The sequence below is a fragment of the Octodon degus genome, unplaced genomic scaffold (genome assembly GCF_000260255.1).
Source record: "Octodon degus isolate 3935 unplaced genomic scaffold, OctDeg1.0 scaffold00039, whole genome shotgun sequence".
NCBI classification, from domain to species: domain Eukaryota; kingdom Metazoa; phylum Chordata; class Mammalia; order Rodentia; family Octodontidae; genus Octodon; species Octodon degus.
Genome location: NW_004524615.1, coordinates 14,772,303 through 14,785,797, shown reverse-complemented (window position 1 = coordinate 14,785,797; position 13,495 = coordinate 14,772,303). Strand labels below are relative to the sequence as shown.

General features: G+C 46.8%; 1 protein-coding gene across 8 annotated transcripts in view; it reads left to right on the top strand.

Moving 5' to 3' along the window:
* Mbnl2 (muscleblind like splicing regulator 2) overlaps positions 1–13,495 on the top strand; it is a 156,666-nt gene that overhangs the window by 88,719 nt on the left and 54,452 nt on the right. The window lies entirely within an intron of this gene.

Genomic DNA, 13,495 nt, shown 5'->3' with positions numbered 1-13,495 from the left:
TGGGGTGAGGACTTCTAGAGTTTGTGTTAACTTATGATCCACTGGGATTATGTGTGATCCAAGGCTGGGATTATGGGTTTTAGTACTGCTGGGATTACCCATAGGTGGGTAAGTACTGGGAAGTACCCATAGGTGTGAGTACTTCCCCTACCCTGGGGCAGGTAATTTGCATTACAATGTAAGGTGGGAAGAGAAGCTAGCTGCTTGAGCTGCTGCTACCCCTCCCTTGCGCTCTTGCTCTTTAAAACCACCATGAAAGGTTGCTTTCTGCTTTGTGCTGCTCTGTGTTGGACCCAGCTGAATATGGACTGAAGCCTCCAGTAACTGTGAGCTAAATAAACCTTTCCTTCCTTCATTTTGAGTGTCGGGTATTTGTCCCAGCAACAAGAGAAGAGTAACTAAGACAATGGGCCAAGTGGAGGCATTGATACTGTTTCCCTCTTACATAGGTTTGCCTGGTAGTACTGTGTGAAACGCTTCACACAATGCCTAACATGCAGTTAATAATGAGCATTCCATAGCAATAATAATAATGGTGTTTATTACATTCAACAAATATCACCAAACATTACCACCACCTATGTATGCTCTATTTTGAAAACAATAGGCTCTGTAATAATGGGTAAATTCAGTTTACAAACAAAATTGACCAGCAGTTCCTGTGCTGTAGTATTCAACCAGTAGCAATGGATGGGGGGTATTTGGGGTTTGTTGAGGGAAAAATGCTTCTTCCATCATTAACAAGGAGACCCTAAGAGGGAAGGCAGTGATGTCACATCTCTCTGTGAGGTTGGATTTGGCCAAAATTAGTTCAGCCCTTGAGCCACAGAGATGCAGTTGAGATGCCCAAGCAAGCTTCCTCAAGGTCTCCACCCTCTCTAGGTACATCTTGGAGAAGCATCAGTGGCAGGAAGGCTGGGAAACAGCAGCATATGTCTAGTGAGGCTGGTGATCTTGGAACGTCCATGAGCTTCTGTAGGCAACGGGACCAAACTTATGGGCAGAGTCTTCAGGTGCAGACCTAGACTCCAGAGGCAAAGGGAAAAGCCCTGTTGTTGGTCTCTCAGTCATGGACCTGCAACACCCATTAAGTAAACAAGGTCAATCAGAAGAAAGACAGATGGCACGTGGGACAGCAGCCATCCAGCTGTCAAAACGGGGGCACCTAACCTAGGCAGGATTGCCTAGTTCAGAGATCCAGAGTCAGGTCAGGACTTGTCCTGGAACTTGGACCAGTTGGAGGAGCTCACGCTAGGCCCTCAAGGAGGCAAGGATGAGAAAGAATGAGTGGGTGGAGCAGTTGGGAAGGTTGGGGAAGGGGATGAATAGAGGGGGCCTCGCCTCTGCATCCTCCCCTGCCACTCATGCTTTGTCTGGCCAAGTATCCATAAAAGTGTCCACACTTCATGAGTGAGAGTACAAAAATGCATATCTTTTGTAAAAGCACCTTCAAAATGCTGGCCAAATTGACCCATTTTCTTTGATTTGCCTCCTACTTGGCTGAATGATCCCCACCCCTTATGAAATTTTAATATCAAGGACAATTTTTATCAAGTCATTCTCTGTAATCAGAATATAAAAATTATCCCAACATTTCTCTTTGAAAATGGATCTTCAGAGACTCAGTAGGCCTTTATGCATTACTAATGAGTTCCTTAGTGAAACATTTTGTCTTTTACTAAAATAAATCTCTCCTGTTAAATCTTCCATATGAAAAATCTGATAGCATTTAGCCTGACTAGTTTCATTGGTAGAAATATCCTTGTACTTGTTAAGGATTTGGAAGTTGTTATAATTTATTTCTGAGTGAAGGGGGGGGGGTTGACTTAATTCCCAAGTTCATGAAAAAAATAAAATATGCATTTACAGAACTGAATCCTAGTATCAGAAGAGTAGCGTTTTCTTGTGTAACTTACAGTTGATCTGATGGGGAAAAAACCCCACTGTCTAGCATTTCTTCCGGGTGACTGTCAGTTCCTGAGCCTGCTGTAGTGTCACACACTGCTTGGTCTCAGGTGATAGAAATTTATACTCTCACAGTTCTAGAGGGTAGGTAGGTGTTCAGAGTCAAGTGGTCAGCCAAGCCATGCTCTTTCTGAAAATTCTGGAAAAGATCAATTTCTGTCCTTTCTTCTGCCTCTACTAGCCTCAGATGTTCCTCGGCTGGCAGACAGCTGTCTCTGCCCTGTGTATCTCACATGGTCTTTCCTCTGTGCATGGGTTTCTGCACCCACAATGCCCCTGTGTATCGGAGCAGGAGTTGCACTGGGCCAGGGCCCACTCTCCTGACCCCATCTTCACTTGATTACATCCTCAAAGACCTTGTCTCTAAGTGAGTTCCTTCCAAGGGTACTTCAGGTTATAACTTCAACACAGCTTTTCAGAGGCAAAATTCAATCCAGGATACTCACCACACCGTCTCACTTCCCTAAAGGTCATTATCACGGAAGGTCATCTGTCTTGTGCTATCCACACCTTTCACAGATCGAGCCCAAAACCTGTTTGTTATTCAGTAGCTCCATCCATAGCCTACAAGGAGCAGAGGAGAGAGTGCATGTTTTAGGAAGAGAGGACCAGAGAGCAGCGCTGAGTGACTGTAGCGCTACCTCGCAAGGCACCATTACGTCTCTCTGTGCCTCTTTCTCCTTACCTTTAAATCGGGGTAACACAAGCGTGTTGTGAAGCTGTAACAAGCTAATGTGTGTGAAGACTGCTTGGGACATGTGATCTGAATGCTCCACTGGGAGTTTCTTCAAAACGCCTGTGCAGAGGGGTGCTGGCACAGTGTGAGGCCGCTCTGCCTGGATGCCAGCCCAGCTTTGCTGCCTCCTAGCTGTACGACCTTGGGAAGCGAGCACCCCTCTCCGTGCCTCGGCTTGACCCCATAAACTGGGAATGTTAACGGTACCTCCTTTAAGAGCTTCTACAGAAGATTAAATGAGAGTGATCTTCAGAAGCACTTAGAAAATGCCTGCTACATGATACGCATGGTATTATATAAGCTTTTGCTATTTTTACCAAGGACAGGGCCACCGCTCCATGTCCTGTGTACAATTCCATCCCAGTTTCTCGCATAAAGCAGATGCACCGTTACCAGCTGTCGGATGAATAAAGGAGTGGAGCCGCGCACTAAGCCCTCTTCCCCACCATGGAACTCTGGTCAACTTCTCTAGCTGGTATGGTCACCAATGCCCATGCATAGTGCACAGTGAGTGCCCTACATCTTCCCAGGCTGGTTTTTCTAGACCAAGTGCAGCCTCCCTCTGCTGCACTTCAGGTCTGCAGGTGACTCCCAAGCCACCAGATGACCCAAGCCAGCCTAAGAAAAACCCTCTTTTCCTTTGTGGCTCCACATGAGTGCACTATTAATCGAATATTTTGGTTTCTCATCTTCTTCTGGTGTTCAGCCCCGTCTGCCTTCTTTTCCCCCATGTTTCTCCATCCTCCTCCCCTTTCTGTCCAACCCTTCCTCCTGCAGCTTGCTGGAAGAGTTCCCATCTCTGACACCAGCTTTATCATTCATCTGGCTGTGCTATTCAAAACAGCTTGCCATAAGTACCTCCCAGGAGGGCAGCATCCAATCAGAATGCACCAGAGCCAAGCCCCAATCAGAATGCACCAGAGCCAAGCCTTCCCATCCATGGAGGGGGTCAGCTTTAACGCTTTAATTGCTGGGATCCAGGAGTGTAGGCTTTGGGATCTAGGGAAGACACTGGAGTGGCCTGAGAGGTGGGGAAGACACTCGATGTGCCACCAGCTTGGGATGGCAGCTACGTGCTACCTGGGGCAGAAGTACTTTCAGTATTTTAATAAATGGCACCTTGCAGATGTCAGCTTTTAAGGCCAACTATCTGCCCATGTCTGAATTCCAAGAAGCTGTCTGTGTAGGCAGGTGATTTATCAGAGAGGATTTCAAATCAGAATGAAAAAGACTGCAGTAACAGACAGAGGGTAATAAGGTCCTGTGCCTTCTTGTGGATACCACTTACTTAAAAATTGACCAGTCTCTGCAATTGCTGCTGTCTGGTGATGATAAAAATAGCAGCCAGCTTGGTTTTTTGGAAGCATTTACCTTATTCCTGGAGTTATGTGAAGGATTTGATGAGCCTTTAGGCATTTAGCTCCGTGGAGTGTTGGCATATCACCCCCCCCTTGCTTTAGCTCTCCACACGGCCACCTCTCCCTTGCCCTGCCCAGCCTCGCTCAGCCTAGATAATCTGGAAACTGTCTTAGCTTAAATGCTACCTGGCCATCCCTCTGGAGCCATCCCTGACTCCGAAACTAAGGAGAGAGCCCCTCGTTAGGGGGGTTCTCACAACACCTCACATTGCCCCATCGATCGTGCCACAGCGCTTGGCCACGGAAGGATTCAAGCCCTACTTCTGGGAAGAGGGGACAAAGATCACTGTGTCCCCTCATGGAAAGATCACATGGTGCCCCTGTGAGGGTCCCAGCTCTGTGCACTTAGAAGGGCAGCAAGGAAACAGAGGACTGCTACAGGGAAAATCCCAGGGCTGCGACAGTGAAGACTGTGTGGGGCTTCTAGCTCCTCCTGCTTGGTTTTGGACGCGGTGTCAGAAAACTCAAGACACTCTAAAATGAACCAAGCGCTACACTGATGGCCTGTTAGCTTGCTGTGTTATCACAGGCTACATGAACCGATGTCCCTCTGTGACTCAGAAGACATTTATATTCTGGTTAAGAAAAATAATTTTCAAATGAAGCATCGGTGCCCAGAAATTAGTTTCCTTGAATCTCTAGAGAAATAGCAAGATGCTATTTCTGGCTTCATCAGTTTCTCTTAACTGGCATAGTTTCAACATTAACATATAAAATTAAGAGAATGTCTGATGTTTACCCGTAAAGACAGTCCTGGGTCCCTTAGGGAACACGTCCCCAGTCCAGCCCCATCACAGGGCTCGGCACTAGGAGAAACTGTCTGAGTAACCAAAACCCACTTAAAGGGGCAGGTGAGACAATGGGGTTGAACTGATAAACTGTAAGCAATAGGTCTTCTTTCTCTTTTTTTCCTCCATTCATTTTTGTTTTATTTATTTAAAACAATCACAAAATTAATGGTATAGGACAAAGTCAGCAGTGCCTGAAGGTCTAGGGTAGTTGTACTGGCGTAATAATGAATGACTCCCAAATTGTAAAGCACCTGTGAGAGTCCTAGGGCCTTCCCAGCCCTCTGGAGATAACCAGCTGCCCCAAATGCAAATCCAGAGATAAAGAAGATAAGGCATTTGCGGCTAGGCTAAGAAAGGTGAAAGTGCTAACCCTGGGGGTAGGGCTGGGTGGAGGCGAGAGCTCTGGACAGCCTCTGCCTAGCGAAGGCCAGGCAGTGCGATGACCCACCCGGCCTGCTGTGGCTTTCTGGGACAGCATCTGCCTGTGTAACTTGAGTTCCACTTTCGCGGAGCCTCCCCTCATCTTGCAGTTGTGCCACAGTTGGTGGTGGTGACACAGGAAGTGGCAATGAGTGCCTGTCAACATTTGTGGTTTTGTCTCTTTGCCCATGTGCCCGCCCTGCCGAGTCCTCCCTAACATTTTCTATAGATTGCCTCTATACCAAGGAAGCGATGGAGAAAGAGGAGCTCGTCCTAGAAAATAAATGATAAATATTCCATTTTTATCTCTGTTAATAAGTACAGCATTTTATGCTACTTATCAAGAAATTATTTCATGGATAGTCTATAAAAGATGATTAGCAATCTAAATTGAACCAAATAATAAACAAAAAAGGTCTTTTAGATTCATGCATAATGTTGATGATATGGACAATTATTCACTTTGATGAAAGATCTAGTTAGCGTTTGCTTATAATAATTCTCCAAACCAACAGATTAGAAGGATTTAATCCCAGTGCCTTTCTGCAGTTGTATTTTATTTGCTATTTTATTTGGAACTGCTAATACAAGGAACTCAGGAGTTCAATTAGTTCGTTTAAATTCAAAAGAACCCTAAAAGCCTAATCTGTCACTTGCTTAGAGTAGAATTGTTTTCGTTCTGTACTTAATGTTATAAATGAAGCTCTACCATAAATAGCCGTTTTATTCCTGACAGTTTAACTTGCCCAGCCCTTCTGGAAATGTACTGGAGGAAGAGACAGTTCAAGCCAAGCGTTCAATTCAGTCTTGTCTTATTTGATTCCAACCCAGCAAAAGGAAGACCCCATGAAAAACCAGCTAGGTAAACCATAACCTATCCCTCCCCACACGTGACTTTCAAAAACCTGAAGAGCTTTTGAAACTCTGAGGAAACTGAGGCTGTGAACGGCTCATATACCCCGCTAGTGGCATCACTTAGAAAAACTGGCTTCAGGGGCCTGGATCAGGAACGAAGGAACACCGTAGTCTGCCGGATGTTTTCACTTCTGAGCTGTGTGCCATGTTGGTACTTAATAAACTCTCCTAAACTTCATTGATTTTGACTTAATTTGCCAGCGCTGCCGGTGCTCCCCATGCCTGACCACATCGACTTTCTCAGAACACCTGTGGACTCTTGCCAGCAGACAGCCCCAGGGTCATTTTTTACTAGAACTCTTCGAGTAAGCAGCTTTCCCCTTTTACTGGGTTAGGAGCATGGGGGGGGGGGATAGATGTGGAAAAAGCATACGTATATTAGCACCTTCTGCTGTCTCTTGACCTCTGACCGCTGCTGGAGGGAGCTGAGAGGTGGGATAGGACACCCCCACTTTACAGAAGAGAAAATTGAGGCACAAAGTCATATACTTGTAAAAGTTCATGTGACAATTAGAACTGCAAGATTTTCCAGCCGTGATACCTGGCTGCCTTGTAACTCTAAACTAGTCATGCTGCATTGATTAGCCCTGGCAAGTTTCAGCAAGGAGGTATCAAAGGGAGACATATCTGAGGCTCTTGGAGAGAGAAATTGCCGAAGTTGGCACTGGGCATGAGAGCCAGTACAGAGCTTGGTAGACAGGCCAGACAGGAGCACAGTAATTAGGGAGGGGGGGAAGCCGAACAATTATTAGGGAGGTTGTTCCACATATCCTGTATTCTTGCCCACTATGCAAAGAAAGAGTTAAGAGGAATGATACACTGAAGGAGGGCCTTCTATGTGTCAGAAACTGTTCAGCGCTGTATATGAAATAACTCTCACACACAGACTTAAGCAGCCCGTGATTGCTCTTCCATGAAAAACCCTAAATACAAATAAAGAGAGAGATAGAAGACAGATAATAGACAAGAAAGAGATTGATCTTTGCAAAAGGCAAATGTACGAAAGAGATGAAGCGGGGAAAGATGGGAAAGAATTAAGAGGTTTTGTGTGCGTGAGCCAACTCCCACGGGGAATCAGGATGGGCAGCGCACATGTACTAACAAGAAAATAAAAACTGAAAACTAAATGACTGAGCGGTAGCAACTCTATTTGTCCCCGCTTGACAGATGGGAGGCCACAACATCCACCTGCCCAAGATCCCGTAAGGACAGGAGCAGAGCTGGGCTTCAGGCTCGGCTCCGAGTCTGTTCCCTTAGCCTGTAGCATAGACCTCTTCCCCGGAAGTTCCAAGGTGGAAGAGGCTCTGAGACTGTGGCTTAGGGCAGGCGCACCCTGCTGACCCAGGGCCCTCCGGAGGCCTCCCTGTGCAGAATGGGAGGAATCTGAGCTCTTCCGTGGCTTTCTGTGGCCAGTGCTGAGGTCCAGAGCCGACTTCCACACTCGAAGCGCTTCCGAAGGCTACTTTCAGAGCATGTACCATGCGCTCTTGCAGCCTGGTAGGCGGGTGGCCGGCTCGCTCAGACGTTTCGCTCGCGCGGATGGGCAGCGGTAGTAGCTGAGGCAGCGCTGGGGCAGCGCGGAGCAGCTGGGAGGCAGCCCTCACCTGGAATCGTTCTCCCCAAAAGGGGCCTTTTCAGGGTCTGCTGACCAATGATGCAGCCAAGCAAAGACAATTAAAACTGTCCCCAAGCAATACGGCGCTGATAGCAGGGGCTTATTAACTGCTAAAGCAGTAGATCCTGCGACATCCATCGCTCCCCATGGAAAACCAACGGGACATGGGCTGTCTGTTCAGTGTTGCCGTGCGTGAACGCTCCTGTTGCTGAAGGGAGGATCTTAACAGTCTTCTAATCGATCTGTCTTGCGTCCATATTTTAATTGACTTTTTCAATTAGGAGCATACTAGAAAAAGATTCTTAAAATGACTTGTTTAAAAACAAGCAATTAGAAAAATCTCATTTTCCTATTATGTTTTTCTTTCTCACACCAACCTGATTCTGAAGGCTTTTCTTAGCCAAAGCTGTATTTTTTTCATCCCATGCCATGTAATTCAATGGCCATGTAATTCTAGCTGTGCTCTGCTGTCTGCCAAGTACGTATTACAGTTGTTCAGCGTCTCTCTTCATCCTGTTGAGCACCAGCGCGGGCATTCTCTATTGGAGCCCTTCATGGTGGCTTATTTTAATAAATTCAATTCACCTTGGAGTTCTAACTTGATTCTTACTCTCATCCCTAATCTAAATATTCCTAAAGAAGAGGTTACTTTGGGATGTAGAAGAAATTGCAGCACTCCAAGGTACACTGTCAGAATTCTGTTATTATTTTTAGTCAAGTGGTCCCCACATAAAACACGCTATAATGAAATTAGAAATGTAAAATCTAATAATCAAGGAAAGATTTAAATGAACTATAATGCATAAATCTGGTCGTGTTAATCTTCGTCTTAAAAGCTCTCAAGGGCTGGGGAGATGGCTCAGTGCAATAAGCGCTTCCCTGGCAAGAGCAAGGGCCTGAGTTCAATCCCCGGTTCTGAAAAAAAAAAGCTCTCAGGCATTGAAGTTCATACCCCTAATGGGCTCTAAAGTCCTTGATGTCGGAGTTCAGCCTAGCACTTCCCTCCTCCCCTCTCGCCTCTCTTCCCCTCCCCATGCTCCCCTCCCCCTCTTATCCTCCCCCTCTTCCCCTCTCCCATCCCTCCGCCCCTCCTTGCCCTCCCCCTCCCCTGCCCCTCCTCTCCTCCTTCCCCTCCCTCTCCCCCACCCCCTTCTTCCTCCTTCTCTTCCTCCCCTCCTCTCCCTCCTCCTCCCACCCCACCTGTGTGCCACCCTCACTCTTTCAAGTCTACAGATGACACCTCCTCCAGCATGTCTCCTCTGCTCAGTGTTCTCAGTTTTTGTTCCTCCCCATCATACATGCAACACACATACACATACATGTGCACATGGTACATCAGCATACATAATACAGATACCACATACAACATATAGGCACAGTTATACCACATACGCAATACCAACACCATACACAATACATACCACAGGTCTATAATAAACATGTACAACATAAACAATACATATAACATATGCCACACGCAAAAGACTTGTACCACACAAAATACCATACCACAGACAACACATGAAACATATATGTACAATATATGTGAGAACATTCACAATAAACACAACACATATCAAGTACAATACATTCACCATATGAACACTCCATATACATGTGCAACACACACAGTACAACACATATACCACATACAATATATTCATGAAATAGGTGCACAGTATGTGCGCACAGTACACAACACACAATCCACATATTCTAAACACAGCATAGGCACACAAAACACACCCACGCAGTTTGGCCACTAGGCCTTTTGTGCCTATTTCCTCCTCAGCCTTTAGGTCTGAGTTTGAACACGACTTCTCCAGAGACTGCCCGATGCAGCCCCTGCGGGTCTGACTTCTCCCGCGCCGTCCCCTACCCCAAGCACACATGTTGCACTTTATACTCAGACACTGCTCCATGGCCGGACTTGGTTAACATCTTCACCTAGTCTTCACCCAGAGTGCAGGCCGGCCTTTTCTTGCCCTCCTTGGACAAGAAACACTGAGCACAACGCCTGCCACATAGTAGGACTTCAGGAAATCTCTGTGACTACATGAATGGAGGAGCATCTAGCCTAGAATTACACAGCAGCCTACTGTTTCTACTCCAGCCTTGTCCTGCTCACGGTGAGCAGAGTCCCAAGGGCTTATGCAGCCCATGAGCTTCACCCTCCAAATTGGCCGTTAGCGTGCGCCTTCTCAATGGGCGGCAGTTCCCATGACACTGCCCACAAGCACTGACTTGGTGCTCCGGCATCCACCCCTCAGAAGCTGAGCAGCCCCTGCCCCCGAGGCTGGGCCCTGCTCACTTTATCTCTGAGAGCCTAGTATTAGAACTAAACTAAACCAAGCAGCCACAAAGAAGATTTTCCCAAGACAGTTCTGTCTTTATTTTTTGGACTAACCTTGGGGGCGGCTGCTTGTGACACTTGTGCTTTGTCTCATGGTGATGTGCAAGTGTGCTTCGCATTTATGACGCTGCCCCCTCATTTGGTTGTGACAACTTGCTTTGATAATCAATAGTTTTTGTGCAGTGATGCACAGCCTAAAAAATCTTTTGCCTAAACAAAAACTTGCACAACCAATCATTCATTGTGTCGGAGAGCCCATTACATTTTGACAGAAGCTTTTCCTTTAGGATTTTAGAATTCTTTAGGAGCCCTTTCCCACATATTCTGTTTTCTGGAGTCTCCAGGGCTAGCCTACCTCAGACATCCATAGGCCGTGGACCAAAATTCTTCAGAATATGAATACCGAGGGCTGGCCAGATAGCTCAGCAGATTAAAGCACATGCTGAGGCAGAATGCAACGGCCAGGGTATGATGCCTGCCATGCTGGCCCCACCCCCGGTGCACTGAGCTGGCGATGGAGACGGGCATGGTGGTGTGCGTCGGTAATCCCAGCACTTGGGAGGCTAAGAACAGGAGGATCACTGCGAGTCTCATCTACATAGTGAGACTCCGTAGACCCTGTACTGAATACATTTTTTTAAAAAAGAATATGAGTGCCAGATCCATCCAGGGCCCAGGGCTTTTCTTAAATATGGGTATTTGAAAAAAATATCATGTAAAACTGAAAATAACTTCAAACATAAAATATTGAATAAGGTATAACTAAGTACTTTCTCATGCTTTGATGGGAAATTTTATTCTACATGGAAAACTTAAAGAGCCAATTGAAATACTACTAAGTGTATGATCTCATATTTACTGGAAATAAAATATCATGAACAATTATTTTTTTCTTTCTTTGACATTAATAATATTTACTCAGTGCTGACTACCTGCCATGCATTTCTCTGAATCTTATGCATGTGTTAACTCATGTAACTGCACAATAGCTCTTGGAGGATGACGTGATAATTATTTTCGTCGTACAGATGAAGAAAAAGCCTGGTAATCACTCCATGTCATACAGCTAGGAATGGCACAGGTGAGCTCTGCGCCCAGGACTTGTGAGCTTTGCTACTCCTGTGACCTCCTACTAATAGAAAAGCCAGGTGAATATGTTTTCGCTCCCAAATCCAGATAGAGAACAATTAAAATTTTGTCATGCATTCTATTATTCTGTGAAAGATAAGGCTAGATTTTTATTTCCCCTGGCTCCTAACCATTGCTAGTAAATAGTGCGGAATCCTGACAAAATTGAGGCAGGTAGGCCTGGATTTAAGCTGCAGTTCTACCACTTCCCAGATACGACCTCAGGAGACTGTCTTATCATTCTGATCCCATCTGCCTTTTGGTAAACAGAGAGCCTTGCTGCTGTTGTACGGAGAAAAGGAGGTAACCATCTATAAATTGACTGGCACGTAGGTGATCAATAGCTTTCTTTATTCCAAGTGTAAGAGGACACTAGGAAATTACGTTATTGTCATGAAAAGGAAGGTTCCATCAATAAATTATGAATTCAGTATTGTAGACCATATGCTCTTGGCCAAAAATAGTTACCGTTTTCCAGGAGTCACAGTCCTATGGAGGGTGGTGCTACGGATGAAAACACGGCATCTTCCCAACCAAATCACAGTTTGTCTGAGCAGATACGAAACACTACATCGAAAGGCTGGTGATCAAACTAAGCGTCAAATGAATGAACACAGCTTAGCCTGCTTGCAGAGAGGTAGATATTTAACTGGTCCCATCCCTCTACGGAGTTCTGCTTCCTGCGCCCTCACTGGAGCAGCCTGTATAGCTGCACGCACAGACCCACAGGTGCACCTTGTGTGTACAGATCTCCCTCTGCACCAGCTGCCAGGTAGTGCTTGTAGCTACAGGGAGCGTGGATTGAGGGGACCGGAGAGAAGCCTGGGGTGAGCGAGCCTCGGTCTAAGAGTCGCCATGCTGTTCACTGGCCTGCACTCAGCCGACGGGCAGTAGCCATGCTGTGTCATTGGACACCTCCCGTCACCAGTGACAAAGTGGCTCTTGGGATCTGACATTAAGCAGCCAGCTCAAAGACTGGTCACACAAGTGCGCGGTAGGAGCGGGGGTCCCAGACTCGACTTTAACAACCTGACAGACTCAGGCTGTTCATTGTCTGGGGCCGGAAGAATGAGAAGTAATGTAAGAGCCGCCTGAAGCACACCGACAGGGCTACAGGGCCCGTGGGAAGTCGCAAAGCAGGGACTACAGGCAGGATTCAAAAAGCAGTAATCGGCCGGGCGAGATAGCTCAGCGGACCAAGAGGCTGATTAGGCGAGGGCAGTGACAGGGGTTCCATTCTTTTAATGCGGAAAGCATACCCTAAGGACAAAGGCTGAGGGCCCAGACCACAGGGCTGCCCTGTGCGCGCGTGTACTGCTCTCTGCAGCAGTGAAGGGAGCATCGCGCACCGCAGAAGCCTGAGCTGCCGGAAGTGCAGCTGAAAGTAGTGGGAGGCAGAGCAAGAGCTCCAGATGTTTACCGTTAGGGTGACTGTAAACAGGCATCCCCCAGATCTGCCAAGCTCACTTTTCAAATTATTTTTATATCTAGTAAACAAACCCGTATCCTCTTCTCCTGGTTGCAGATAGACTGACTCTTTAGGGAATGATAACGCGCAAACTGCTCAACACAGTTTGCTGTTCTTTCTCCAGCAGTTGCATAACTCGCTCATTAATGTTCTCACAATTGGTAGTTTTGAAAATGGGGACTAAGTATAAACACCATCAAATGCAAATCTCTTCCAACCCTTTGTATGCACACCCGGCACTAGGGTTTTATTGTTTTCTGTTTTGCCATCTTTGGCGTCCTCATGCTCCTGTGGCCATAAACACTGTATCCCAAGGTTAAATGGCACCCCCCCCCCCTTATAGCTAGGGTGTGGACAGAAGGTAGCAGCCTTTGGGCAGCAAAGCAGTGAGTTACAGGGTTATCCAACTCCATGCTTGAGATCCTCACCCGTGCGTGCAGCGCCTGTGCCCCCACTGCCACTGCATCAGCAGCAGCCTGAAGTGCAGACGCCCTCAGCCATTCTCGATGCGCACTGAACACTCCTATGCCTGTGTCCACTGCACAGCTATGTCTCTTGGCTTTCCCCATTTAACAGCGCTCTGGCATGCACTATCCAGTGTACAGCAGGCTCCAAGGCTGCTTGACGGGCAGGCAGGCCCAGCGCCTGAGCCCTGCTGATCACTTTCCATTCTGCCTATGAAAACG